The sequence below is a fragment of the Drosophila tropicalis genome, unplaced genomic scaffold, assembly GCF_018151085.1.
Source record: "Drosophila tropicalis isolate 14030-0801.00 unplaced genomic scaffold, ASM1815108v1 contig_905, whole genome shotgun sequence".
NCBI lineage: Eukaryota > Metazoa > Arthropoda > Insecta > Diptera > Drosophilidae > Drosophila > Drosophila tropicalis.
Genome location: NW_027173405.1, coordinates 657074 through 669727, shown reverse-complemented (window position 1 = coordinate 669727; position 12654 = coordinate 657074). Strand labels below are relative to the sequence as shown.

Genomic DNA, 12654 nt, shown 5'->3' with positions numbered 1-12654 from the left:
CTAAGTTGCAACAACAAAGTGCGTAATTTTTACAAAAGCCATGTCCACCAATTCGGCCCCAAGCTCTCTCGATCCCCAACAGCAACAGCTACAAGAACTAATTGTACAACAACAACGTGAGCGTCGACTCTCGGTCCAACGCAACAACGCGTACTTTTCGGTGGTGTCGCCGACCCCACTGAATGCTAACGTAAGCAATAACACCGAAAGTGCCAGCCACTCAGCAATCAAAAGCAACTTACCGAGTAGAGAGCAGTGTGCTTCTCCATCAATAACGATAACTGGGTCACCGATTGCACCGACCAGCACCGTCAGCTCGTTGACAGCAACTACTGCAACGTCTGCCGAAGTATTGACCTGCCTCAAGCAGTCAACGACAAGTCGCCCTGAGTCAGCCACAATAGTAAACCCAACGACTTCTGTCCAAACTGGAATGGATAGATATATTAAAATAACTAAGCGGAAGCTAAGCCCGCAAGAGAAAAAAAGTGGCAACACGCCGAAAATAACCAAACCAAATGAACGAGTAGCACCCCTTAGCGGGAATCGTTTTAAAATTCTTGTCGATCAGCAAGATGATCAAGCCGGCGCTGTAGATAAAGTTAAATCGGCTAGACCACCCCCCTTATACATCCGTGGGGCCAACTGCAGCGCCCTGATTTCGAAGCTAGTAGAAACAGTAGGGGCAAATAACTTTGTTGTAAGCCCTCTCAATAGGGGTAACATTAAAGTAATTAAATATCAAACCCAAACTGAGGACAATTTCCGCATCATCGAAAAGTACCTCCGTAATGCTAACATCAACTTCTATACCTACCAACTAAAAAGCAGTAAAGGGCTCCAGGTTGTGTTGAAGGGGATTGAGCCATCGGTCCCTACTCAAGAAATAGCCGGCAAAAGAGACCCCGTCACTCCACCATCTACAGAATCCGCAACCTAGCGCACCCGAGCTTGGCCAGCAAACTCCAAGTGGCTTAGAGGCCCTATTGATATTACTCAATCAAAACATGACCACTTTTATGACGTTCATGCAAAACTGTATGCACGAACTGATGCGGAATCAAAACCTGCTTATCCAGAAGCTTATCGAGAATAAATAATGGCTTCCCTACGTCTATGTCTTTGGAATGCTAACGGCATCTCCAAGCATAAAAATGAACTGCAACTATTCATAGACTCAAGTGAAATCGACGTTTTGCTGATTTCGGAAACACATTTAACATCAAAAAATAATTTTCAAATACCAAAATATACCTTCTATGCAACAAACCATCCAGACGGAAAAGCTCATGGCGGGACTGGTATCCTAATCAAAAACCGTATAAAACACTCGTTCCTCAACAGATTTGAAACACAGCACCTACAAGCAACTGCTATAACCGTCCAAACCAGTTGCGGCAACACTACATTGGTTGCCCTGAACTGCCCACCACGCTTCTCAATCTCTGAAAAGGAATTTACCGATTTCTTTAACACACTCGGAGATCGCTTCATTGCAGCAGGGGACTATAACGCCAAACATACGCACTGGGGATCTCGCCTGGTAAATCCTAAAGGCAAGCAGTTGTACAACACAATAGTCAACCCTCTCAATAAGATGGATTGCGTCTCACCGGGTAGGCCTACTTATTGGCCCACAGATCCACAGAAAGTGCCTGACTTGATTGATTTCGCAGTAACCAAGAGGATTCCACGTAATCCAGTGCTATTTACACTATTAACAAGACCTCAAGTACTTGATCGCCCATATAGGCTTACAAACAAAAAAACAAATTGGCTTAAATTTAAAATGTACATGAGTGCCCATATTGACTGTTCGCCGAAACTGGATGCTGCAGAGGACATTGATATGTGCGTCTATGCACTTGAGTCTATGATGGCAGCTGCAGCAAGAGTATCTACTCCACCTGCCTCTTCATACACTAAGCCTGTTGACAGGCCTACGAACCGGCGGATAGAACAATTAGTAACGGAAAAACGACGTCTAAGAAGAGAATGGCAGATTACTCGCTCACCAGCAGCAAAACTTCGCCTAAGGCATGCTAATCGCAACCTCTCCAAGGCGTTAAGACAAGAGGAAAGCTGGGCTCAAAGAAAATACATAGAAAAGCTCAGCCCAACCAGCACCAAACATCCTCTGTGGAAAGCCCACCCAACTTTAAGCGCTCCTACAGAGACAATTTCACCGATAAGGAGTGTAACATGCGCTTGTCGTTCAAAATTTGAAAACGCAACCGAAAATGGGTAATCGTGGAGACAACCCATTTAGCTTGTTTTTAGTATCCGAATCAGTACCTAGTGTTATCGATAATTTATGACCTTACGTATTCACGTAAGTCGTCACGTATCGATCGGTGAGATATCGGCTTAAAGCTCATCCCTAGATTAAAGAATATTGGCGAAAGGAAAATTAAAAGATTAAAATACGCGTGGCCTCGTTCTTTCTTAACTCAACTTCCAAAGGAGACGGAGGTGCTACACTCCTCGCTGCCAACTTCACGGCGATCTTTGCTGCACCCACCACGTGTATCGTGCAAGAAAAAATATATAACCCTTTCAATTGCATCCTTCATAGGATTGCCCAACAAAACACCCAAATTGGTTCTGGTGTAGTTTCTGGTAGTGCATTGGAGAGAATATCCGCGGAGCGCTCTGTGATTTGTCGCAGAAATTAATTCCGCGTCCAATAACATCGTTTTTTTTTTGTGGCGTTTTGGCTATCGCCGCTCCAATCGGAATAAATTTATTCCAAAATTTTTGTGGCTGTGGTGTCGCTCTCCATAGGGTAAATATATATATAATTGTTTGACGTGTAGCTTATTAACCTGTTCCTACTAGGGACTGGCACCACAAGTACGTAGCAGATTACCCCTGAGTGGTAGACCGCCAAGTCCGATTTTTCAACTGAGGAAAGAGGACTCAGCCTCAATGAATTAACTAAACGTTGAGCGAAGGAAGTTTTTAACCTGCGCCTTTCTGTCCATTTTTGACCGGACTCATTCCGAAAAAGAACACGTGGTTTTGTGCAGTGCAGCCGTAAAATAATCAGGATGGGTGCAAGCGTTTAAAAGCCCCTTCAAATTTAATGGTGTCTATGCATTCGAGCCTCTCGGTCCTGCCAATGATTATCGCGAGTACTTAACCAAAAAAAGAAAAAAAAAAAAAAAAAACTTGAATCCGTGGAATTCAGGTCTTACTACACGGGTACCCAATGAAGCAGTTGCAACCCATTGGCATGACCTAGGGACGTTCGAAGACAATGTTCTTGTAATACTTAGACATTCAATACTTATAAGAGTTCTTTGTTCACAGAGAGAGAGAGAGGAGGATACGAATAATGTTAATGTTAATGTGCTTAATCGAAAACGGGTGCTCCCAAACCAAATCAGAGGCTTCTGACTACCTTAAATCATATTATCTATTTTTGAACAGCCTCCGCTTCGAAAGATCTTTCGCCGCTGGACTAAAACTGTAAGTCAAACCATAAAAAAAAAAAAAAAATATTAATTGATTCGGTTTATTCGTTTTTGGAGCCTTTGAATATGTTGGACGTTGGTGCCATTGCCAATACTTAAATTTATTAGGAAATTTAACCGTGCAGTTGTTATTTTTATCCTTTTCTCTCCCGGTATCAGTTTAATATGATTCGATTTTTGTAAATTTAATTAAAATTCCGGCAAAAGAGACCCCGTCACTCCACCATCTACAGAATCCGCAACCTAGCGCACCCGAGCTTGGCCAGCAAACTCCAAGTGGCTTAGAGGCCCTATTGATATTACTCAATCAAAACATGACCACTTTTATGACGTTCATGCAAAACTGTATGCACGAACTGATGCGGAATCAAAACCTGCTTATCCAGAAGCTTATCGAGAATAAATAATGGCTTCCCTACGTCTATGTCTTTGGAATGCTAACGGCATCTCCAAGCATAAAAATGAACTGCAACTATTCATAGACTCAAGTGAAATCGACGTTTTGCTGATTTCGGAAACACATTTAACATCAAAAAATAATTTTCAAATACCAAAATATACCTTCTATGCAACAAACCATCCAGACGGAAAAGCTCATGGCGGGACTGGTATCCTAATCAAAAACCGTATAAAACACTCGTTCCTCAACAGATTTGAAACACAGCACCTACAAGCAACTGCTATAACCGTCCAAACCAGTTGCGGCAACACTACATTGGTTGCCCTGAACTGCCCACCACGCTTCTCAATCTCTGAAAAGGAATTTACCGATTTCTTTAACACACTCGGAGATCGCTTCATTGCAGCAGGGGACTATAACGCCAAACATACGCACTGGGGATCTCGCCTGGTAAATCCTAAAGGCAAGCAGTTGTACAACACAATAGTCAACCCTCTCAATAAGATGGATTGCGTCTCACCGGGTAGGCCTACTTATTGGCCCACAGATCCACAGAAAGTGCCTGACTTGATTGATTTCGCAGTAACCAAGAGGATTCCACGTAATCCAGTGCTATTTACACTATTAACAAGACCTCAAGTACTTGATCGCCCATATAGGCTTACAAACAAAAAAACAAATTGGCTTAAATTTAAAATGTACATGAGTGCCCATATTGACTGTTCGCCGAAACTGGATGCTGCAGAGGACATTGATATGTGCGTCTATGCACTTGAGTCTATGATGGCAGCTGCAGCAAGAGTATCTACTCCACCTGCCTCTTCATACACTAAGCCTGTTGACAGGCCTACGAACCGGCGGATAGAACAATTAGTAACGGAAAAACGACGTCTAAGAAGAGAATGGCAGATTACTCGCTCACCAGCAGCAAAACTTCGCCTAAGGCATGCTAATCGCAACCTCTCCAAGGCGTTAAGACAAGAGGAAAGCTGGGCTCAAAGAAAATACATAGAAAAGCTCAGCCCAACCAGCACCAAACATCCTCTGTGGAAAGCCCACCCAACTTTAAGCGCTCCTACAGAGACAATTTCACCGATAAGGAGTGTAACATGCGCTTGTCGTTCAAAATTTGAAAACGCAACCGAAAATGGGTAATCGTGGAGACAACCCATTTAGCTTGTTTTTAGTATCCGAATCAGTACCTAGTGTTATCGATAATTTATGACCTTACGTATTCACGTAAGTCGTCACGTATCGATCGGTGAGATATCGGCTTAAAGCTCATCCCTAGATTAAAGAATATTGGCGAAAGGAAAATTAAAAGATTAAAATACGCGTGGCCTCGTTCTTTCTTAACTCAACTTCCAAAGGAGACGGAGGTGCTACACTCCTCGCTGCCAACTTCACGGCGATCTTTGCTGCACCCACCACGTGTATCGTGCAAGAAAAAAATATATAACCCTTTCAATTGCATCCTTCATAGGATTGCCCAACAAAACACCCAAATTGGTTCTGGTGTAGTTTCTGGTAGTGCATTGGAGAGAATATCCGCGGAGCGCCTGTGATTTGTCGCAGAAATTAATTCCGCGTCCAATAACATCGTTTTTTTTTGTGGCGTTTTGGCTATCGCCGCTCCAATCGGAATAAATTTATTCCAAAATTTTTGTGGCTGTGGTGTCGCTCTCCATAGGGTAAATATATATATAATTGTTTGACGTGTAGCTTATTAACCTGTTCCTACTAGGGACTGGCACCACAAGTACGTAGCAGATTACCCCTGAGTGGTAGACCGCCAAGTCCGATTTTTCAACTGAGGAAAGAGGACTCAGTCTCAATGAATTAACTAAACGTTGAGCGAAGGAAGTTTTTAACCTGCGCCTTTCTGTCCATTTTTGACCGGACTCATTCCGAAAAAGAACACGTGGTTTTGTGCAGTGCAGCCGTAAAATAATCAGGATGGGTGCAAGCGTTTAAAAGCCCCTTCAAATTTAATGGTGTCTATGCATTCGAGCCTCTCGGTCCTGCCAATGATTATCGCGAGTACTTAACCAAAAAAAAAAAAAAAAAAAAAACTTGAATCCGTGGAATTCAGGTCTTACTACACGGGTACCCAATGAAGCAGTTGCAACCCATTGGCATGACCTAGGGACGTTCGAAGACAATGTTCTTGTAATACTTAGACATTCAATACTTATAAGAGTTCTTTGTTCACAGAGAGAGAGAGAGAGGATACGAATAATGTTAATGTTAATGTGCTTAATCGAAAACGGGTGCTCCCAAACCAAATCAGAGGCTTCTGACTACCTTAAATCATATTATCTATTTTTGAACAGCCTCCGCTTCGAAAGATCTTTCGCCGCTGGACTAAAACTGTAAGTCAAACCATAAAAAAAAAAAAAAATATTAATTGATTCGGTTTATTCGTTTTTGGAGCCTTTGAATATGTTGGACGTTGGTGCCATTGCCAATACTTAAATTTATTAGGAAATTTAACCGTGTAGTTGTTATTTTTATCCTTTTTCTCTCCCGGCATCAGTTTGATATGATTCGGTTTTTTGTAAATTTGATTCAATTTGGTTTTTTTGTAACCTAATCTCAAGATAACGAGTAAGATAATTATGTTTGATAACCGCATTGCTACATCGTATATAGTATGAAATTGAGGATAAGATCCAAACTTATTTTTCGACCAGTATTTAGTTTAAGATTTCAAAGTATGAAGATAAGCTTGAATAGCCCAAAAGAACAAATACTACTTTAGGGACCTCTACATATTAACTTCATTAATTCTGAATAATATTAAGTTCGTTTGTTTCCGAAAGAGATATTAAGAATGAATTAAATTAGGAAATGAATCCTGCCTTGTTCATAAGTTTAGAAATTAATAAAACTATTGTTCTTTGAAATGAACTCCCTATAATCGTTAAATTTTGGGGAACCATGCAACCGACTGAGAGATAACAAGAGGCCGTAAGACATGTTGGAGGGATCCTCAATTCAGACGTGGCCCGAGGATCATGGTAGGGTGGGCGTTCACATGATAGGCCTATAGGATATCATGACATAAACCAACATGTGTGCCTCCTGATACTACATAGTTTAACGTGTTCTTGTTTCTGGTCTCCTCAGGCCTTCTTTCTTTCGCATCTAAACCTGTACCGTTATCCCTTGGTGTCCTTAAGTACGCGAATTTAAAATTTTACGTCTGTATCGAATGTGAGTAACTATAGTTCTGGCTAATCTCTATCGTATAACCCACTCCCAGCCGACCTGACCCTAGCCGAACCTATCGCGTACTCGGCCAGCACTATGCACGAACATCTGCTCAACACTCCTTGTGAGATTCAACGTTACATGCTACAGATAAGATAAAATTTTTGGCGCCCAACGTGGGGCCCGATTCGGCTGCCCCAACCAGATTTTTTTTCTTGTACTAGTCGTGTTATCAGAACCGCTGGATTTATGCTATCGACTAGTATCCCATTTCTCCTGTGAATTTTATGTAATCATAGTAGTGAGCAGTGTTAGTAGTGATTGGAATTATTTAAGTTAAGTACCTCACTTAAATACCCGCACTGACTAAGAAACGCTGGTCATTGACTTAGCAATTCCCGTTTGAAAAAAAAAAAAAAAAAAAACACCGTAATATATTGTTCGTCCCTGGACGCCGAATTAGTGGCTAAGTGCTACCGTCGGACCGGACTCAATTGATATGTCGGTCTTCAAACTGCACCCGTTTGTCTGGTCTTATAAAGAATGAGAGGTTTGTTACCTGGATTCAGCTTTGGTGGATAAATACTACCGACTGCCCGGAATAAATTCTAGAATTCCTGTGACATCAGCATTGGACTGCGAGCCAGGACAGCTGGAGTCAAGTAATGTGGCATTAAGCTACCACTTAGCCGCAATACTGGCCAAGCAGCGCAATGCGAGACAAATGTTTGTTTTCTCGTATGTGCTTCGTCTATGTTTTCAACTATCTATTTTGTAGTATCTAGAGTACATTTAGGCTGACCTTTAACGTTTGCAGACATGGTTGTATGGTTTCCCGGTTTTAGATGAATTTTTCTGATTTACCATAATATTGCATTATACCCAGTTTGATATAGAAAAGTGTTATATATATTTAGATGTACAATAATAATAAGAATATTTCAATCGAAGTGATAGCAAGTTATGTCAGTATTCGATAGTTCCGATAGTTTGGACAGATCTGAAGAAGTTAGTAGAAGCTGTGGCATTTGTGTGCGGGAGTTGGACTTCAACGCAGAGTGGATAACCACCCCCTGCAATCATTCATTTCACATTAGTTGCTTTTCGCTTCGCGAAGGAGCTAAATCAGTGTGTCCAGTTTGTCGTACTTCCGTTCTATCCAACGTTACTAATTTGGCGGACGAGTTACTGTTAGCAGGCGGCGGAGACATGCCGATCTTAAGATCATCACGTACCGTAGCAGGAGCAACTGAGGCTAACCCAGAAATGGAACCACAGGTCAACACGCCAGAGGCATTCGACTTGCCGTCATCACAAGCAAGCATAGATCAAGTAATAGCCCGAGCCCTTTCCGAAGGCCTTACCCAAATGAATCAGGTAGTTGCTCAATCAATGACTCAGGTCTCCCAAACCTTGTCGCAGACCATGTCTCAGGCTGTAGCCCAAATGACCCAGTCTTTAGAGATAACTTTACAACGAGCGGCGTCTAACGGCCCACTACTTTCAGAAAACGTAGCATCTCGAGCATCCATCCAACCCTCGGGACAAAGACAGACATTTGAAGAGTTATTTCAAATCCCTCCACGGGAAAGTCAAAGTCAACGACCCAATCAGACTACGTATCCAAGTACCTCTATGATGAATAGTGGAGCATATCCAAGTTCCGAATTGCGTGCTGATCGGGTTAGTCAAATAATTACGAATTGGAAAATTCGATTTTCAGGACATTCGTCCATAGCGGTAGATGACTTTATATATAGAGTCGAAGCCCTCACAAAACAAACACTCAATAATGATTTAGAACTTGTATCTCGCTACGCGAGCAACTTATTTGAAGGAGCTGCTAGCGACTGGTTCTGGAGGTTTCACCGAAGCGTTCCACTAGTGACCTGGTCACAGCTTCGGGTGGCACTAAGAGCACAATTTCAAGACGGAAGAACCGATCTAGAAATTCGTACGGCCATGTTTCAGCGAAAACAACGTCCAAATGAACCCTTTGATAGTTTTTACGACGCTATCGTAACACTGGGAGATAGATTAGCCGTCCCATTGACAGAGTCTGCATTGTTAGATGTGCTGAAGGCAAATTTACTACAAGAAATTCAACATGAGATTTTGTACGTACCAATAATGTCGGCTTCACATTTGCGCCACGTTGTGTGCACACGTGAACGATTTATGCAATCGGTAAATAAGTCAGTGACGACAACCATGCCTAGATCCACCCCGAAACGGCAGGTTCATGAATTAGAATTTTCGGCTACCAATGTAAAATTAGAAACCGACCCGGATATAGATTCCGAGGTGGAAATTGCTGCTATTAACTTAATTTGTTGGAATTGCAAAGAAAATGGACATAGATATCAGGATTGCGATGCAGAGCGAAAGATATTTTGCTATGGCTGCGGTCAACCTGATGCCTACAAACCTACTTGTAATCGATGTACTAATTCAAAAAACGGAGTTCGCCGTGCACTGTCGAAAAGTGCACTCAAACTGAACCCGGTGAACACCCTTTAGGGGAATCCTCGATGGATTCCTCACTACCAACTTTGTCACAACTCCCAACTATTCCTATGCACCTACGGGAGTTTATATCTCCACTATGTGCAAATACTAAAAAGATGCGAGGAATTAAGCGATTAATTCAATATAGAAAAAAACATAAATTAGAGAAAACGGCGGTTTTGGATTCGATAATAGATGATTCCCTTGATTGGCGGCCGTACGCAGATGTGAACCTCTTTGGAAGAGAATTAAAGGGTCTCATGGACACTGGAGCGTCAATTAGTTGTGTAGGTGGAAATTTGGCGACAGAATTGATCAACGAATTGCTACCCCTTAAGACGGTAAAAACCATGGTGCACACAGCAGATGGACAAAAACAAGCCATTCTAGGAAAGACTCTTACCTCTGTTAGCTTTCGAGGAATCGAAAAACCAATAACTCTTTATGTTGTACCCTCGCTGGCACAGAATCTCTATTTAGGCATAGACTTTTGGAGAGCCTTTAATTTGTTACCGGCCTTTTTGGCGTATAAAGAAAAAGAACCAACCGTAGCTTGTATTAATCTCGATAGCGAATTAAATGTGTCATTATCCGAATCCCAGAAAAAACACTTACTTAAAACCATTCAATTGTTTCCATCCTTCGAGAAAAAAGGATTAGGAAAAACCAGCTGGCTGTCACATGAAATTGATGTAGGTGATGCAAAAGCGATCAAGCAGCGGCACTATGCTGTATCTCCGGCCATAGAAAAATTAATGTACCAAGAGATAGATCGTATGCTTGCCCTTGGGGTAATAGAAGAATCAAATAGCCCCTGGTCATCACCTGTTGTACTGGTGCGCAAACCAGGAAAAGTTCGATTATGTATTGACAGTCGAAAACTTAATGCAGTCACGATTAAAAATGCTTATCCTATGCCTTTAATTGACGGAATTCTTAGTCGGTTACCGAAAGCAGAATTTATTTCAAGTATTGATCTAAAGGATGCTTATTGGCAAATACCGCTAGCCGCTAGCGACCGCGAGAAAACGGCATTTACCATACCAGGAAGACCTCTCTATCAGTTTACTGTAATGCCCTTCGGTTTGTCAAACGCCCCTCAAACAATGTCCAAACTTATGGATCGAGTGATACCACCAAGTTTGCGAAATGAAATTTTTATATACTTAGATGACCTTTTAGTAGTTTCGGAGTCCTTTGAGAGACATATTTCAGTATTATCTGAGTTAGCTAATAGACTAATCCTAGCGGGACTTACAATTAATGTGAGAAAAAGTAGTTTTTGCCTCAAAGAAGTCAAATATCTTGGCCATGTTATTGGTAATGGAACCATTAGGACGGACCCTGATAAGGTGTCAGCGATCCAAGAATTCCCAGTGCCCAAGTCTGTAAAGCAAGTACGTAGGTTTTTAGGTCTCACGGGATGGTATCATAAGTTTATAAAAAATTATGCTGGTATTGCCGCACCCATTTCCGACACGTTAAAGCACAAACGAAAATTCATTTGGTCTGAAGAAGCACAAAATGCATTTGATCGGTTAAAATATTCTCTGTGTACCGCCCCTGTACTACATAGCCCTAATTTTAACGCTCCTTTTTCTATACACTGTGATGCTAGTCATACAGGTGTGGGAGGTGTACTTATGCAAATCGATAACGAAGAAAATGAAGTGCCAATCGCCTTCATGTCACGAAAACTAAATCAGTGTCAAAGGGCTTATTCCGTAACAGAAAAAGAATGCCTTGCGGCTGTCCTATGTGTAAAAAAATTTCGAGCTTATATTGAGGGTCAAGAATTCTCTATTATTACAGATCACGCGTCCCTAAAATGGTTAATGACGCAAGTTGACTTAAGTTCTAGATTGGCGAGATGGGCACTTAAACTGCAAGGATTCTCATTTAAAATAATGCATAGGAAAGGCTCACGAAATATAGTTCCTGACGCTTTATCCCGAGTACATACTGATGATATATCAGCTATTACCTTAGCAACTGGTTTCAATCTGTCGTCAGACGCCTTCGACGCTGATGAATATAAAGATTTAAAAGCTAAGATTCAATTAAAGCAATCCCAGCTACCCGATGTCAAGGTTATAGACAAATACATTTATCGGCGATCAGAACACGCATCCGGTGATCGTGTAGCGGATGACCTGTGCTGGAAGCTTTGGATTCCAAAATCGTTAGTTCTGGATGTGATCCAACAAAATCACGAAGACCACCTAGCGGCGCACAGTGGAATAAATAAAACACTGGAGCGGATCAGACGCTATTTTTTTTGGCCCAACCTAATAGGTGATGTAAAGGAATTTATTGCGAACTGTTCTGTTTGTAAGACTACTAAGCATTCGAACACCTATTTGCGTCCCCCAATGGCCAAATCAGAGCAAACATATAGGGTTTTTCAAAAATTATACATAGACTTTTTAGGCCCATATCCCAGAAGCAAACTCGGAAACATAGGGATCTTCGTAGTTCTCGATCATTTCACTAAATTTCCTTTTTTAAAAGCTGTTCGAAAATTTACTGCAGATGCTGTTATTACCTATCTGGAAACAGAATTGTTCCATTGTTTTGGCATTCCCGAAGTAGTTGTATCAGACAACGGATCTCAGTTCAAATCCCATCAGTTTAAAGCACTGCTGGAGAAGTATAACGTTCGACATTCCTTTACCGCAGCGTATGCCCCACAAGCAAACGCGTCCGAACGGGTAAATAGATCGGTGTTAGCTGCAATAAAGTCTTATGTGAACAAAGATCAGACCAATTGGGATGAAAACCTTAGTTCAGTTGCATGTGCGCTAAGATCCAGTTGGCATTCGGCCATCAATAATAGTCCGTACCGTGTATGTTTTGGCCAACAAATGATAACGAACGGTGCAACTTACCCCCTGTTAAGAAGTTTAAACCTATTAGAGGATAGATCTATTCAGTTTGACCGTACTGATTCTCTGGAAATAATTCGTCAGACGGCGATCAAGGCTGTAGCAAAACAGCATGAACGCAACGAAAAAACATATAATTTGAGAAGTCGAGACGTGTCATTTCAACCAGGTC

General features: G+C 41.7%; 2 long non-coding RNA genes across 3 annotated transcripts; both read left to right on the top strand.

The window, feature by feature from the left end:
- Positions 1–2227: 2227 nt before the first annotated feature.
- On the top strand, positions 2228–3292 carry LOC137586137 (uncharacterized). Its single transcript, XR_011033698.1, has 2 exons — positions 2228–2785; positions 2839–3292. It is a non-coding gene; the product is annotated as an uncharacterized lncRNA (long non-coding RNA).
- A 1699-nt stretch (positions 3293–4991) lies between these two features.
- On the top strand, positions 4992–12092 carry LOC137586142 (uncharacterized). Of its 2 annotated transcripts, XR_011033703.1 has the most exons (3): positions 5048–5437; positions 7006–9043; positions 9122–12092. It is a non-coding gene; the product is annotated as an uncharacterized lncRNA (long non-coding RNA). The 2 variants fall into 2 exon arrangements; XR_011033702.1 differs by having other exon boundaries at positions 4992–5437; positions 7006–12092.
- Positions 12093–12654: the final 562 nt, after the last annotated feature.